The sequence below is a fragment of the Lycium barbarum genome, chromosome 7 (genome assembly GCF_019175385.1).
Source record: "Lycium barbarum isolate Lr01 chromosome 7, ASM1917538v2, whole genome shotgun sequence".
In the NCBI taxonomy this organism is placed as follows: domain Eukaryota; kingdom Viridiplantae; phylum Streptophyta; class Magnoliopsida; order Solanales; family Solanaceae; genus Lycium; species Lycium barbarum.
The window spans coordinates 109,065,561-109,081,796 of record NC_083343.1 but is presented as its reverse complement, the minus strand read 5'-3'; the positions used below and the strand labels follow the sequence as shown (position 1 = coordinate 109,081,796).

The following is a 16,236-nucleotide window of genomic DNA, read 5'->3' as shown; positions in this document are numbered from 1 at the left end:
AACTAGTCAAATAAATCATCAATCCGGGGGAAGAAATATTTATTCTTTATGGTCACCTTGTTCAGCTGCCTATAATCAATGCACATCCGTAGCGACCCATCTTTCTTCCTCACGAACAGTACCGGTGCTCCCCAAGGTGATGCACTGGGTCTGATGAAGCCTTTCTCTAATAAATCCTTCAGCTGCTCCTTCAATTCCTTCAGTTCTGCAGGTGCCATTCTGTAAGGAGGAATAGATATAGGCTGGGTATCTGGCAGCACATCTATCGTAAACTCTATTTCCCGTTCAGGAGGAAGGCCTGGAAGCTCATCTGGAAATACATCTGGAAATTCATTAACTACTGGAACTGACTGAAGAGTTGGTGCTTCTGCTTTAATATCATGCACGCGAACCAGATGATAAATATACCCCTTCTGAATCATCTTCCTGGCCTTGAGGTATGAAATAAACTTACCCCTCGGCGATGCTGTATTTCCTGCCCATTCTATGATTGGTTCTCCTGGAAATTAGAAGCGGACTACCTTCTTCTGACAGTCAACGTTGGCATAACAAGAGGCTAACCAATTCATGCCCATAATAACATCGAATTCTGTCATATTCAGCTCTATCAAATCGGCTTTGGTGCAACGGCCACATATAATTACTGAACAATCTCTATATACCTGCCTTGCTATAATAGAGTCCCCGACCGGTGTAGCTACCTCGAACGGTTCTATCGGTTCAGGTTTTATCCCAATTCTACTAGCGACAAGGGGAGAAATATACGACAAAGTAAAGCCCGGATCTATCAATGCATACACATCTCGGGAAAAGATCAATAGTATACCTGTAACCACATTTGGTGACGCCTCCTGATCCTGTCGGCTGGCCAAGGCATATATGCGGTTCGAGGGACCGCTAGAATCAGAAACTCCGCCCCGACCTCTGTCGCGGCCTGCTGGTGTCAGCATATCCCGCCCCATAGGGCGCATAGCTACAGAAGTGGAAGACGAACCAGCAACTGACCCCGTAGGCTGAGCTGCACCACCGGAACTACTAGCCAACGGGCAATCTCTCATAATATGACCTTGCCGGCCATAAGAAAAACAAGTGCCCGTGGCACGATAACACTCCCCAGGATGATTTCTCCCACAATGAGAACACCGAGGTATGGGTGGCCTTGACTGACTGGAACCTCTGCTCACCTGCGAACCCGAAGCCCTGGAACTCTGGCCTGCTCCTGAGTGCCCCGCACCATCAAATCGTCTACCCGCGGACTGTAGATGTGTACTCTGGCCTGGCTGAGATGGATATCTATTATACTGCTGCTGAGGCTGCCCGCCTCGAAACTCCCCGGAATAACCAGCTGATCTAGCCCTCTTGGGCTGACCTCTATCACGATCTCTATCGGGCTGGCGCCCTCTGTGTCGATCCTCCATTCCTTGTGCATTTGCCTGCACTCGAGCAATATCCATCCCGGGCTGAGATGCCACCGCCATACAGCTATCAACCAAATAACGATCCAACCCCATCATGTATCGATGCATCCAGTCAGCCATATCAGCTACAATGGTGGGCGCATATCTGGCCAGAGAGTCAAACTCTAGGCTATACTCTCGAACGCTTCTGCCCCTCTGTCTCAGCTGTAAGAATCTGTCAACCCTCGCTCGCCGAATATTTGGAGGCAGAAAGTAGCCGAGAAAGGTTGTTGTAAACTCATCCCACACCGCTGGAGGAGCACCCTCGCCTCTAGACAGCTCCCAGGACTCATACCAATTAACAGCTACATCACGCAACCGATATGAAGCCAGCTCGACAGACTTAGTCTCAGAAGCTCTGACTAACCTCAGCGTACGCTGCATCTATCGAATAAAGTCCTGGAGATCCTCCTCGAGCTTTGACCCGTAGAACTCTGGGGATTACAAGTCAAGAAGTCGCAAACCCTTAAGCTGTCATGTCTATCCGCATAATGACCTCCTAGCCCGTGTCTGCGAGCCAGCCCTGCTACTAATCTAGTCAGCAACTGTACTGCATCTCTCATCGCCCTATCCTCCGCCCCTGGCTAAGGAGCTGGAGGCTCGGGCGCTGGAGCCTCCGGAGCTAATGGTGGAGCCGCCCCCTGATCCATAGCGGCAGCGGCTGCTGCTCTAGGCTCCTCTGATGACGGCGGCGTAGCAGAGCCCGCTGACTGGGGCATAATCTCGGGCATAGTCTGGGCACGGGCCCGAGTAACTCTCCGAGTCTGACTGGTCTCTCCTGCTACTGGGCAGCTGTCGCTTTCTTCGGAGGCATCACTGTAAACATAGCAATCTATTAGAAAACGAACCATCCTGATAGTACAGCTCTATCGCACGATCTAAGATCGAAGGAAAGGTGACATCCTAAATGTCCTGTAGCTTCCTGTTTATAGATGTGGTGCACAACACACCGATAAACAAGACTCTACTAGACACGACCTGTAGACATTCCGAGGACGAACCGCTCTGATACCACTTTTGTCACGACCCAACCCCGTGGGCCGTGACTAGTGCCCGAGCTGGACACCCGTACACCCTCACTTACCAGAATCGGCATATAAATGGCTTATCCAGATAAGAAGGTCAGACGTCGTCTCAAGCGGTCGCATATAAACAAATGTATCACACAGAAGCCGGCAAGGCGGTCGTAAAACACATCGCCCCAAAAATATATATATGGATATACATACAAGCCGATAAGGCTGTCACAGCAAATGGAACCGCTTAAGACATAAACCATATTAACATAACTGGACATCATCGACCCATGACCCACATACATGTCTACAGGCCTCTAAGAGTAACAAAAGTATCATATGGCGGGACAGGGCCCCGCCGTACCCCGAAATATACATACATATATACAACGGAAAAGTCTGTACCAGAATGTTGGCTCCAGAACAAGGGGAGCACTCCAAAACAGCAGAATAGGTACTAAGCTGGCGGGTCACCAGAACGAGCGTCTGTACCTGCGGGCATGAAACGCAGCCCCCGAAGAAAGGGGGCCAGTACGAAATAAGTACTGCGTATATAAAGCGTGAAATACAATAATCAGGATCATAACTGAAATAAGAAGTATGGAAAACGAGTACAAGAATCAATATACCAAAATGTTTATTTTTGAAACACAAATAATGCATATCAAAATCATGTATAGGGCTCGGGAACATGGTCGCCACCCCGTCATTGGCGCTACAGCACATCATACTCCAGAAGGTTTCATATCCCCGTAACATCCCTGTAACACATCATAGCAACATAACACCATAACATACATAAACGGTACCCGGCCCGCTAGTGGGGGACTCGGGGAACCGTAACACATCATACTGCCGAATATAACATAGTGCGCACGATGACAAAACCGGCCCGGGACTCGGCGAAAGATATAATAACAGTATGCACGAGCAGAGTAGTGAGAAACCATATGCACATAAATCAATTTTTAAGACTCGATAGACAAGTACACTTATCGACACCTGAAGGATCATAAACACGTTTCGAGTCAATCCGATTTAGTATAAGAAAGTTATGGGCATTTTACTACAGGAACCTTTACGAACGATTCAAAGCAATCCGAGACCGCCTACGAAAGTTACAGACATTATTTACTTTAGAACTCCCTAAGAACGTATCGGAGCGATCCGAGCTCGTCTAAGAAAGTTAGAGACATTATTCGACATAAGACCTTTAAGAACAAAAATTATGTATACACGTTCATTATCCAATTATACAAAAGACCTAAGGACCATAGTTCGACTATATTAGGAGTGTAACATCAAGAAGTGAATAAGAATCGTCGACATGCTCGGATCTTATGAAAGGAGTTACCCCGAGGGTTGTATCACATCTTATTTACATCTAAGGCATGCCAAAAGAAAGAAAGGTAAGCTTTACATACCTTGCCCAACTCAAGTCTCGGGCTCCCCAAGATCTACAATAACGTCATTAAATACCAAACGTTAGCTACAAGTACTTAGGAATTCAATCCTAAGCTAGCACTTGTCTACAGAAATTTGGGCAGCATTTTCCTTGTAAATTCAACAACCCCGAGAATTCAACTCAGCCAAATCATCAACAACAATACCAACAACCATATTAACAACATCAACAATTAATCCAAAACACATTCTAACATTAGCAACTCCCTCATAATTCGACGACATTCCATTTACATTCACCTCAACTACATACAATCAAGCTGACACCAATGCTCGCACACTCAATTACTAATCCGAAACCATTCAAACAAAACTCAAGAACACTTCAAACAATCCGCACAATATTCAAAATAATCTAACCAATATGCCACTCCACCCGAAACCTCCAAAATGCAATAATAGCAATAGCAACACATTTCCTTCTTTCAAATTCATGAACTACACCAATAATTCACACACTAACAACATTATTTTCCATAAATACAAGAAGTGGTATTAATGTCGCATTAGCTTCTAAAATAACTCTCCGACAATTACAACTTCAACTAGAATTATTGACCTTTCATTTTCATCATAGAATCCATAACAACAACAACAACCAAAGTACTAAGTAAAAATTGGTTCATCACTCCTACACAACACAACACATACACGGCCAACACCAACACATAGGGCTTCATGAATTTCATTCATTTCTACATACTACAACATGCACAAACCACCCATAACATATGAGAAAGGAGATTAAACCTTACCTTTCTTCACTACACTTCTCAACTTGGCTAGGATGGTAAAGTACACAAATAAGTGTTTTGCTTGCTCCAACAACTACTCCACGTTAAAGAGGACCTTCCAATTGGTTGAATTGCTAGAAGAAAATATTTTTTGTGATCAAAATTTGAGCGCTTCAATTGTGGCTACCATGGCCGAATAGCTCTTCTTCTTTTTCTCCAAAGTTCTTGAATTTTCTAAGTGATGAAAATGAAGAATATGATAAACTTATCATCTTTTATCTTAATTATATTATGCATCCATGTGGGCCAAGGCCCACACCACACTGCACGGCCACTTGGCCCTTTTTTTTCAAGAATTATTAACTTCTCATAATTCACTTTTAACCCCAAATTTTCCTAAATATTTCCATGAGCCACCTTGTGAATTTCCCTTTTTACCCCTAGCCTTTCTTAATATTTCCACATCAAAAATTTTCATAAACAACTTGTGTGTTAAACAAGATCAACATTATAGCCTTGCCCATAACTTATCGCGGTTATCTTGAAATATCCGAATGTACAAAATACGGGATATAACAGTAATTGACATCTAAAACCACTGAGCATTCTGGAAATTGTCTCAGGAAACTTTATGGTTAAATACGGACCGTATTTTGAAACACGACCCGTATTTCAGCACGTAAATTGTCATCAAGTTCACTATGCATTCTGGAATGAGGCTTGGAGAATTATATTGTTAATTACGGACCGTATTTTAAAATACGGCCCGTATGTGATGATCGTATTTGGGCAGGAGGTAATACAGTGTTTCTGTTTTGGAATATGCTTTAAATACGGTCCAAGTTTACGGACCGTAAATCATAATACGGACCATATTTTTGTCTGTATTTCACCCGTCGCGCCAGAAACTATAAATACCTGATTTCAGTTTTAGTTCTTATTTTTACAAGTCTCTAAACCCTAGAACGACCTGTTCCTCTCCTCCATCACCAAGAACACCAAGGTAAGTCTATTCCAACCATTCCAAGTGAATTCTAGCATGTGTTCTCATAATCTAACAATGAAATCATTGTCTTAGCATAGGGTTTTCAAGAAAACCCATTTAAAGGACTCAAGACTTAGACTTTGGAATTCTTTTTCCAAGTTCAGATTTTTAATACAAGTTTGGAGCATTACCAGGTATGTGTAGGGTTGCTATCTACGTGTGGGAACATCATTGTTCTTCCTCACGCCTCTTAATCCATAGAGCATGAATCCTTATGAAAACTAGGGCTTCTTTTATGCCATGCTCATGACAACCCTAGGTCTATGTCCATGATTATATTATGTATGAATTGCTATTATTCTATCATTGTGTTCTTAATAACTCCATATGAGTATTGACAATCAGTCCATAATCCACGAAAACCCATATCTTGTAATTCATGGGTTCTTGCATGCATGTTTTTAACTAAAAATGATTGTTTCATGAATATCCTACATGTCTACAAGTTCTCATGCAACTATATTATATAATTACTTTCATGCCATGATACAAGATACATACATGCTAATTACAAGGTATTTCATGAAACCATGTTTATAAGTTATTTCGTGAAATCATGATTTTGTGTCAAGTACAAGTTAATTCACGGAAATCATGGGCTTCTTAGCCAATTATATCATGTTCATATTATTGGGAGTTGCACGAATTACCGAGAAGGCTCAGATAGCCTGAAACTATGTAGCTAACATAGGACAAGGATCGCTCCGCCCAGTTAGGACGATTCCTTAATTTTACACTGAATAGATCCATCAGGAACGTTACCACCTTATACCCTGGCATGGTATGAGAGCTCTGCCGGTCCGATGATGTACCAGACTCCATGTACCCACGTGGTGATATCATGTTATCGGTTTATGTACCCATGCTCACGCTCATGTTCATGTTCAGGTTTCAGTTTCAGTCCTTATCATGTTATTCCATGTGCTGACGTCCCCTTTTTATTGCCCGAGGGCCTGCATTTCACAATACAAGTATGGATTTATAGGACGACGCCACTGCTCATTAGGATCTGCACATACCAGCTTATTGGTGAGCCCTATCTCATTTCGGGTTTAGACATTGTCTTCTTTATTTAGTTTTGTCTATAAAGGTATGCTGGGGTCCTTTTCCCGGCAAGTATGTTTTCATGTTCAGACTCATGCCAGAGGTTTCATAGACTAGACAAGTGTCATGTTATACTTTCAGAGTCGGTTAGCTGTTTTGGCTCATTCATGTTATTTCCGTACTCATGATTACACAAGTATTTTTTCTATTAAGTATTGACTTGTTATTTGACAAAAGCACATCATGCATTCGCGTTATATTCCGCTCATGTATGCCCCATGTTGATTCAGCAAGCCATGTGGTTCGCTCGGTCACATGCGACTGTTATGTTTGACAAAAGCACATCATGCATTCGCGTTATATTCCGCTCATGTATGCCCCATGTTGATTCAGCAAGCCATGTGGTTCGCTCGGTCACATGCAGTCAGGCACCGAGTATCGTATTACGCCCAGGCCATGTTTCGGGGCGTGACAGTTCTAACCTGTAGAGATTTCAATATCTATAAAAATGTATTTGTACGTTCACACAGAAAATAATGTAAAACTATACCACAAGAAAGGGAAGAAAAGTTTAGCTTTTATATGGCCTTGGGCCCAAATTATTCGGCAGTCTTGTTCTCGTTCTTCTATGCTCTTCTAGTCCTTCATCCGAGTTGTCGGGCCTTCAACTTTACTTCACTTCGTCTTTGGTAGAATCTCATCTAACAGACCCATATTAATTAGATATACCTCGCAAGCATGAAATGAAAATAGTTAGTCAAATGATACGCCACCCCGTAGGGTGACGTTTTTGAATATAAATAATAATATCCCTCAGACTCGTATCAAACTTTGCAAGCTTTGATTATGGAGGCTCAGACTCACAGTTCCTAATATGGCAAAGGAACCTGAATCATGTCGCGGCTGCAAACTAGTGAACATTCTAGTTGTCTTGCTAGGTGCATATCGGTTCCTACCTCGTGATATCAATGTGAGATAATCCTTGCCCAAACCGAGGGATAACCTTTCCGGACTAGGCATGGCCTCAAGTTAAATACTTTTTCATCGGCCCGAGTATAGTATCGTATTCATACTAGTGATATGAATAGTGATATGTTCTTTCTTAACAAAACAGCAGCTATTTCTGATCGAGGTAGCATCTGCTCATTTTATGAAACAAAGCAATAGCACAGAACTGTTAATTATGGGCCATTAATTATGGGCCAAAATGCAGTGGAGTAGTAGGCTTTAAAACGCAGTAGAGATGGCCTCAAATCTGCCCAACATATAGCATTAATTTGCTTTAACTCAAATCTGCCTCAATAGTGCAGCAACAATTTGTCACATAGTGCAGCAATAGTTTGGCAAAACTGCAGTAGTAATATCAATGTAACAGCTGCTCTTAAAAATAGCATAGCAACAAACACAGCAGTCTCGCATCCAGATGCAGATGCAGCCACAAGTTGGCTTAAAGTTTCAAAAGCAGCCACAATGTAAGAGCAACTAAAGTTTGCATCCATATGCAGCCACAAAATGGCTCATAATGCAACAGAGATGGGCACAAAATGCAGCAATACACAGGAACTTGTGCCTTAAAAGATGCAGCAGCAGAGCAGCTCAATAAGGCAAAACAGCATCAATGTACAGCAGTAGTTAAGCATAGCAAAGTGCAGCAGCAGGTGCATCACTTTGCACCACCAAAATGTAGCCTCTCAAGAGGGTTACCACCATCTATATTCCAGTGTCGCACATGATCAGAAGGTTTCTAGAACCTTAAGCAGGGTCTTGGAGGAGGCTAAACCGAACCCGAATATTGCCTTAGCTTTTCAACCAGCAAGATAACAATAAGTCCGAAAAAACATCTGAACCAAAAACTAGACAAGAACATTGGCTCATGGTGGAACCACATAGAAATTAGAATCCTCTTATTAAAAGATCAGAAAGTTTAGCACATATTGAAGCCTAAAACAGCCCCTAACCATCTTGACTCAACTTAAATTCTGGTTTGAGCTAAACATAGTGATTCTAAAAATACACACGTTGTATATAAACACAGAGCATATACCAACAGTAGTCTATTCCATTTTCAACTGAACTATTATATAACTGTCTTCACTTTCCTTTTGGCAACATATGAGCAATTAAGTATAGGAAGAGAATAGGTGATACCTAAGCCTTGGTGTAGAGATAATGGAAAGCGGAAAAAACCAAGAATTACATAAATGTAAAAAAAAAAAAAAAAAAAAACCTAAAAAGACATGGTCATACAATGTTCAAGTAAAAATCATTTTCTAGTCTTCCTATAAACAGAACTGAACATACTCACTTCCTTTGCTTTTATCAAAAAGAAACTGTGTTCATACTTAATAGAATAACTAGAGGTTAGAAGACATAGGATACTGTATGCACATATGAATTGTCTGGCCTACACACATTCATTTCATGCTCTTAAGTCTCAAATTTCAAACTTAAAATGATCACTTATAAACACAGGGCTATCAAAAGGTGATAAGTAAAACTAAGAACTAACCATAGCAACCCATACCTACTGTTAATGTAAAAATAAGTGAATGAGAGTTGATAATCATTGTTGGTTATTCAGAGAAATTATGCTATTAACCAGAGTATTAACACTTCATCACAATGACATATTTTATGACATATCATCTTAATACATTTAGAAGATAAACCACACAAAAGAAAATAGGTCCAAGGGTGCTTAGTATGGGTTCAAACTTACTGATAAGCAGGGAGAGATAGACAAGTTCAAAACTAAGTCTGGCTAGATAAGATGAGGACATATACTGACTTTCTGATAAAATTATCTTATAACCCTTTTAACTAGAAAACAGCATACACATTCCTTACCCTCTCCAACAAACAACATTAGACATGTAAACAGCAAACACATTCATATCACACATTGTTTCTCTAACAGAAAAGCAGGGAAATAGAAGATGTTACTGAATTTTTAACAAAAGCTAATTGCAACATCAAACAAATTCAGTTGAAACAAAATCTCTTCCTAGATAAAAGGGCACCAAAGGATTCCTCCTATTAAGAAATGGTTTATTTAAGTTGAGCTAAACATGTATTTTTTTTAAAAAAAAAAAAAAAAACATTTGAGAATTAAACAATATCTCTGGGAAATAGCAGCTAGTTGTTTAAATCAATTTAGACAAGATAAGAGAGAGTTTTAGACCTTAGACAATCATACAGTGAGTTATCCTCGCTCTTTTAAAACACACAGCATAATCATTCATGAAATTTCTTTAGCATTTAGCAAAATATGAGGAAATCTAGAATTATTATGTTCAGTTGTTTTGGAAGACTATTTATGACAGGATCAGTAGTCATGCATTAACAACAACTGACCAAAGAGAAAGGAGATCACAACACAACATCATGAGATTTCTTAATAGCATGTTAATGATGAATAATATGAAGTTCAGCTTTCAAATTCTTATCCTTATTGTATTATCAACTAATAAGAGGTAATCATGAGTGTTTAGATCATGTTTCAAAACAGCCCTTCTGCTACACTTCCGCAAATTAGCTTATCCCAAATAGCATGCTAAACACAAATCATTTTTTGAGCATAAAAGCAGGTCAACAACTGGTAGCTCAAACACAATAACACTTGGACAAGGGAACTAAAAAAAACCACAATATGGCAGAAGAGGGAAACCATCTGAAATCAAATCCTGAAACAGAAATAAGACAAATCTGAGTGTTAAGGAAATGGTTTGAGCTAGACATATCATCTTAATACATTTAGAAGATAAACCACACAAAAGAAAATAGGTCCGAGGGTGCTTAGTATGGGTTCAAACTTACTGATAAGCAGGGAGAGATAGACAAGTTCAAAACTAAGTCTGGCTAGATAAGATGAGGACATATCATGACTTTCTGATAAAATTATCTTATAACCCTTTAACTAGAAAACAGCATACACATTCCTTACCCTCTCCAACAAACAACATTAGACATGTAAACAGCAAACAGATTCATATCACACATTGTTTCTCTAACAGAAAAGCAGGGAAATAGAAGATGTTACTGAATTTTTAACAAAAGCTAATTGCAACATCAAACAAATTCAGTTGAAACAAAATCTCTTCCTAGATAAAAGGGCAGGACCAAAGGATTCCTCCTATTAAGAAAGGTTTATTTAATTAAGTTGAGCTAAACATGTATTTTTTTAAAAAAAAAAAAAAAAAAACATTTGAGAATTAAACAATATCTCTGGGAAATAGCAGCTAGTTGTTTAAATCAATTTAGACAAGATAAGAGAGAGTTTTAGACCTTAGACAATCATACAGTGAGTTATCCTCGCTCTTTTAAAACACACAGCATAATCATTCATGAAATTTCTTTAGCATTTAGCAAAATATGAGGAAATCTAGAATTATGTTCAGTTGTTTTGGAAGACTATTTATGACAGGATCAGTAGTCATGCATTAACAACAACTGACCAAAGAGAAAGGTGATCACAACACAACATCATGAGATTTCTTAATAGCATGTTAATGATGAATAATATGAAGTTCAGCTTTCAAATTCTTATCCTTATTGTATTATCAACTAATAAGAGGTAATCATGAGTGTGTTAGATCATGTTTCAAAACAGCCCTTCTGCTACACTTCCGCAAATTAGCTTATCCCAAATAGCATGCTAAACACAAATCATTTTTTGAGCATAAAAGCAGGTCAACAACTGGTAAGCTCAAACACTTATCACTTGGACAAGGGAACTAAAAAAAACCACAATATGGCAGAAGAGGGAAACCATCTGAAATCAAATCCTTAAACAGAAATAAGACAAATCTGAGTGTTAGGAAATGGTTTGAGCTAGAAATAAAAATGGACCTATTGACTTCATTTTATCTCTATCTCATCAAACTTGATTTCTTAGCTAAATCATGCTTCAAGTCCAAAGTAGTAAGAAGGTCACCATAACACTTCAGCATATATGATTATTATTCGACAACATTCTTAACAACTAATAAACATCCTATAAATATGTTATCCAAATTTATTTTGGAATCACAATCAGATACACATTTTTAGTTCTTTACATGATTCAAGGAAAAGAAATCTAACATATGCTTCTTTGCTCACAAATTCCATAAGAAGAAACCAACATTTATGGAAGGAAATAGTAGTCTGTTAAGCTTAAAAGGAAAGATAACGAACACTCAGGCTAAAGCAACTAAGCTCCTTCTGTTAGAGCTTCAAACATTCAAATGAGAAAGGGGCAGATTCAGGCCTAGCCAAGCATATCTAAAATGAACAACCAAATCTTCTTTACTACCACCAACAAGCAAACAAATTGGGATAGAAGCAAATTAAACTTTTTTAAAGGCACCCTCTGTAATGACCTGCTTGGTCGTTATTGCATTTTGGCCCTTTTAACCCTTTTCCGAGCTTGGTTAACTCACTTTTGACTCAAGAGGACCCGTTGACATGCTTCCTGAGGTGTCTAGACTTGATTCGGGTGACTTTTTGTGAAATTTGGGCTTTAAGTAAGAGTTTACTCAAAGTTGACTTTTGGATAAACAGAGCCTTTTCGAAAATCCGTTGATTTCGAGAGGTCCGGATGGTCGTTTAGAACTTGTATGTATATCTGGTTCGGTTCCCACTGCACTCGGATGCATTTTGGTACTTGGGTTGGGAATTGAAATTGGTATCGGGGGTTGACTCGGTCAACGAGGCCTCCGATGGGAATTTTGAGGCCACGAGCGCGTTCGTAACGTGTTTTTATGTGTCTATATATATATATGGTATGTGAGCAGATAGACTCAAAAATTAGTCAAAAAATCAGATTGAATTGTGAAAATTGGGTGGATTTCTAGTGTCTGGTGCCCACTTTGGCAGCACCAGCCCCGCGGCAGCGGTACAACTGGAAAGGTCACCCTGCCGGCTGGAGCAGTCCAAGCCAACTGAGCTTGACCGCTGTAGCGATCAAGGGACCGCTGGGCCGGCGCCGCTGAAGCGGTCTGAGTGACCGCGGAAGCGGTGATCGGGCAGTGACTGGGTATTTAAATGATATAAAACCCCAAGTCTTTTCATTCATTGTTATTCTGAAGGTGGTTCATATTGTGAGCATTTCTTGGGAATTCTTAGAGGAGGTTCTTGGTGGTAAGTTCTCCTAATCCTTGTGCTATTTCATTAATCCTAATCATCTTAGGATTCCTCTTCCCTTATCAATTCCTTAGTTATGGAAGATAAAAAGTGGGTTTTGATGAATGTTCTCATTAATGATGAAATTTATGGATTTTATGCTAGATTTTATTGATCATTTATCTTCCATTATTAGAGTTGAATTCTCGAATCAAAGAGTTAGGGTTTATACCCAAAATTGGGAGTTTTGCTTCAATTTCGAAATTAGGAAATTTCATGAGTTAAATTAGTAATTAATTGTTGGGTTATATGATCACCTAGTGCTTAATTTGATATTTACCCCCGAATTTCCCGTTTTGCCCTTGTGGGCCCCGTTTTCCCAAATTGTAGGGTTGGTTTTGACCCACTTGAATGGTAGCAATATTAGTATCATTCTTCATAATTTTTAATCTAGATTTCGATTATGCCTAGACTTCTTTGATATTGAGGCTTACCCTTGGTGAAACTTCGTATAGCGAAGCATATATTTAGATTATATTGTCGGAGAGGGCATGTAAACCTTCGGGTGTGAAGTCAGGTTGGATACTATCTTAGGTTGGGCCCTGTTGCGTGATTAGGGCTAGCCAACCCGTTGTGTTGTGACTTGATTGTTCTATTGTGTTGGCTTGTTGCCACGTGTTGTTAGTAGATATTGGAATCTATTTTCCATCTTTATTGTGACATTGTAGTATCTTACGGCTTGATGTCGATGCGAGGATAGAGTTCTATATGACTTATGTAGTCTTCACTGATATTGTTGGCGACCCATGTTGGTACTTGTGACACGTGTATTGTTGGCGTCCCCATGTTGGTACTTGTGACACATATATTATTGTCCTACCCATGTTGGTACTTATGACTTGATATGTTATTGGCGTACCCATGTTGGTACTTGTGACATTGATTATATTATTGGCGTACCCATGTTAGTACTTGTGACACATATATTATTGGTGTTAATACATGCATTGCACGCATTCTCATCCATACACTGTTGATACCTTGATGATACTTGATGAAACACTGTGATGAGCAGGGCTCGATTTTTACTTGAGTGACGTGAGAGTCTGATATCCGATGTTCGTCCCGGAATCGTGGATTGAGTGAATTGATACCTCATGATAAATAACTCTTTTTACTTGAGTGACGTGAGAGTTCGATATCCGATGTTCGTTCCAGAATCGTAGATTGAGTGAGTGCATGGACTCCGTGGGTCCCTCAGGGTGGTGCCAGTGAGAACCCCCCGTGGGCAAAGATCCGGGGTCTCGTCTGTCTGTTAGGCAAAGATATGGGACGGGTGACACTTAGACTTCGCGAGTCACCTTGGTTGTACTACCGAGATGTCGATATTTCCATCCGGAGTACATGTGCACATTGCATTACATTCATACATTATTGCATTGCATCGCATCATGGCTTACATTGAGATGATTTGGTGTTTTACTTGTGATGTTGGTTTCGGATTGGACATATTGAGACTTGGCATAATTGGGTTTAGATGCTCTATTTAGGTGATGGCGTGTACTTGTTTCTGATTATGTTTGGCTTATACTTGTCGATTTATCTGCCTATCTTGCTTTATTGTCTGAATTATGTTAGCTATACTTAGTCGGTCGATGATACCTACTAGTACCATTGTTTATACTGACCTATGCTTGTTGCATTCTTTTATGGATGCAGAGTATTAGACAGGTTCCGCTCTTTCCCTTCGTGGATGATTGGTAAGGTTGCTGTAGAGTCATTCCAGGGTGAGCACGACGACGGCCGCTGCCCGAATGTTATCTCCTTTACTTGCTTGTCTTACTCTTTTTCGAGACAGTTGTATTATGAAAATTTATCATCTTTCAGACTTGTAGTGTGTAGTTAGTGCTCTTGTATGACCAGACTTGATCTATGGGGTTGTATTTAGTATTTTCGCACTTTATCTTATGTGGATGATTTGAGACTTATTCTATATTTATTTCTTCCTCCTTTACTTGAATTGGTTATGTTGGGATAAGGGTTCGCCTATCGCGGTGGGAATGATAGGTGCCCGCACAGCCAAATAAAATGGGTCGTGACACCCTCAGAGAACAAAGAAACATCAGTTTTGGGATTGAAATTTAAGGGCAGAGAAGATCATTACCTATCTTTAAACTGCTGTTCTACTTATACTTTTTTTTTTTAGAATAACAAATGAGATCCTCATGGCTAACCACTTCAAAAAACAACTCCAACTGGCAGCATACTATCAACATAACTGCAAGCTAACATTCAGGAAGCACATCTTTAACTACTAGGGAAGAACTAAAGAGCTAACAAATCAATTACGGATAGGAACGAATTCAAATGAATACTGAAATATAAAAATAAAACACACAGACATCGTAAGACTAAATCATATTAACTAATAGCACATACTTTTAGTTAATCCTCTTCAATTGAATAACTTTGAATAGGTAAATAAAAAAACCAAAAGCCTTGAATGATTCATGCTCCGCAACTTACATACCAAAACAACTAAAGCTAAAGTGACACAGAAAACAAGCATGTTGAACCTTAAATAAGCAGGAAACAATATTAAGTCATTAATTGACATTATTGATCAGCAAAAGAAACTGAAGACCAAACGACATATTGAATACTACATCGAAACAGAATTGAAGAGCAAAAGGGGAACGGAAGATTACCTTATGTCAAGCAGCGACAGGGGCGACGAGAGTTGACTAAAAGATACCTTTCACCTGAATCGATTTCCGGCGAACGGAAATGACTTCGAAAAATTAAACATGAGCGAGAACTTCCTCAAAACTCAACGGCTTAGCCGGGTTTCTGAGTGTTCTCACTCTTGAGGGTTGTCAAAAACCCCATTGTGGGTGTGAAAACCCATTTTTTATCTCTGAACTTCCCCCTTTTCTTAAAATAAAGAGAAGGGTTTCTATTTTATAGAACCCAAAATCTTCATGACCGTTCACCCTTTTTAAAATCAAAGTCCCAAACTTCTCCCAGAAGATGAGCAAAAATCCGTTGAGAAATATGGACACATTACCGTTGAAGACAAGCTGGAATTGTACGTTCATAGAGAGTTAGGTTCTGCCCGTTGGTTCTTTTTTTGAAACAAAGTGCAGGGGTCGTTTTTTGTTGCTGTGGAAAGAAGGGGTTTGGGGGATTAAATAAAGGGATGGGCCGGGTCAGTCCCTTTTGGGCTGGACCGAGCCAAATTTAAGAATAGGACCAAATTTTTTCATATGTTCCCATATATACGTAATGTATATCATCAGTGTATACATGCGTATATATGTGGTATATACGATATTTTAAGAAACTTTTAAACACCACAAATGTAAAATAAAAGT

General features: G+C 39.7%; 1 long non-coding RNA gene across 3 annotated transcripts; it reads right to left on the bottom strand.

Moving 5' to 3' along the window:
* Positions 1–2,694: 2,694 nt before the first annotated feature.
* On the bottom strand, positions 2,695–16,017 carry LOC132603741 (uncharacterized). Of its 3 annotated transcripts, none has more exons than XR_009568508.1 (3): positions 15,571–16,017; positions 3,103–11,544; positions 2,695–2,965 (listed from the first exon to the last, which is right to left on the bottom strand). It is a non-coding gene; the product is annotated as an uncharacterized LOC132603741 (long non-coding RNA). The 3 variants fall into 3 exon arrangements; XR_009568509.1 differs by having other exon boundaries at positions 3,103–10,443; XR_009568507.1 differs by having other exon boundaries at positions 3,103–8,561.
* Positions 16,018–16,236: the final 219 nt, after the last annotated feature.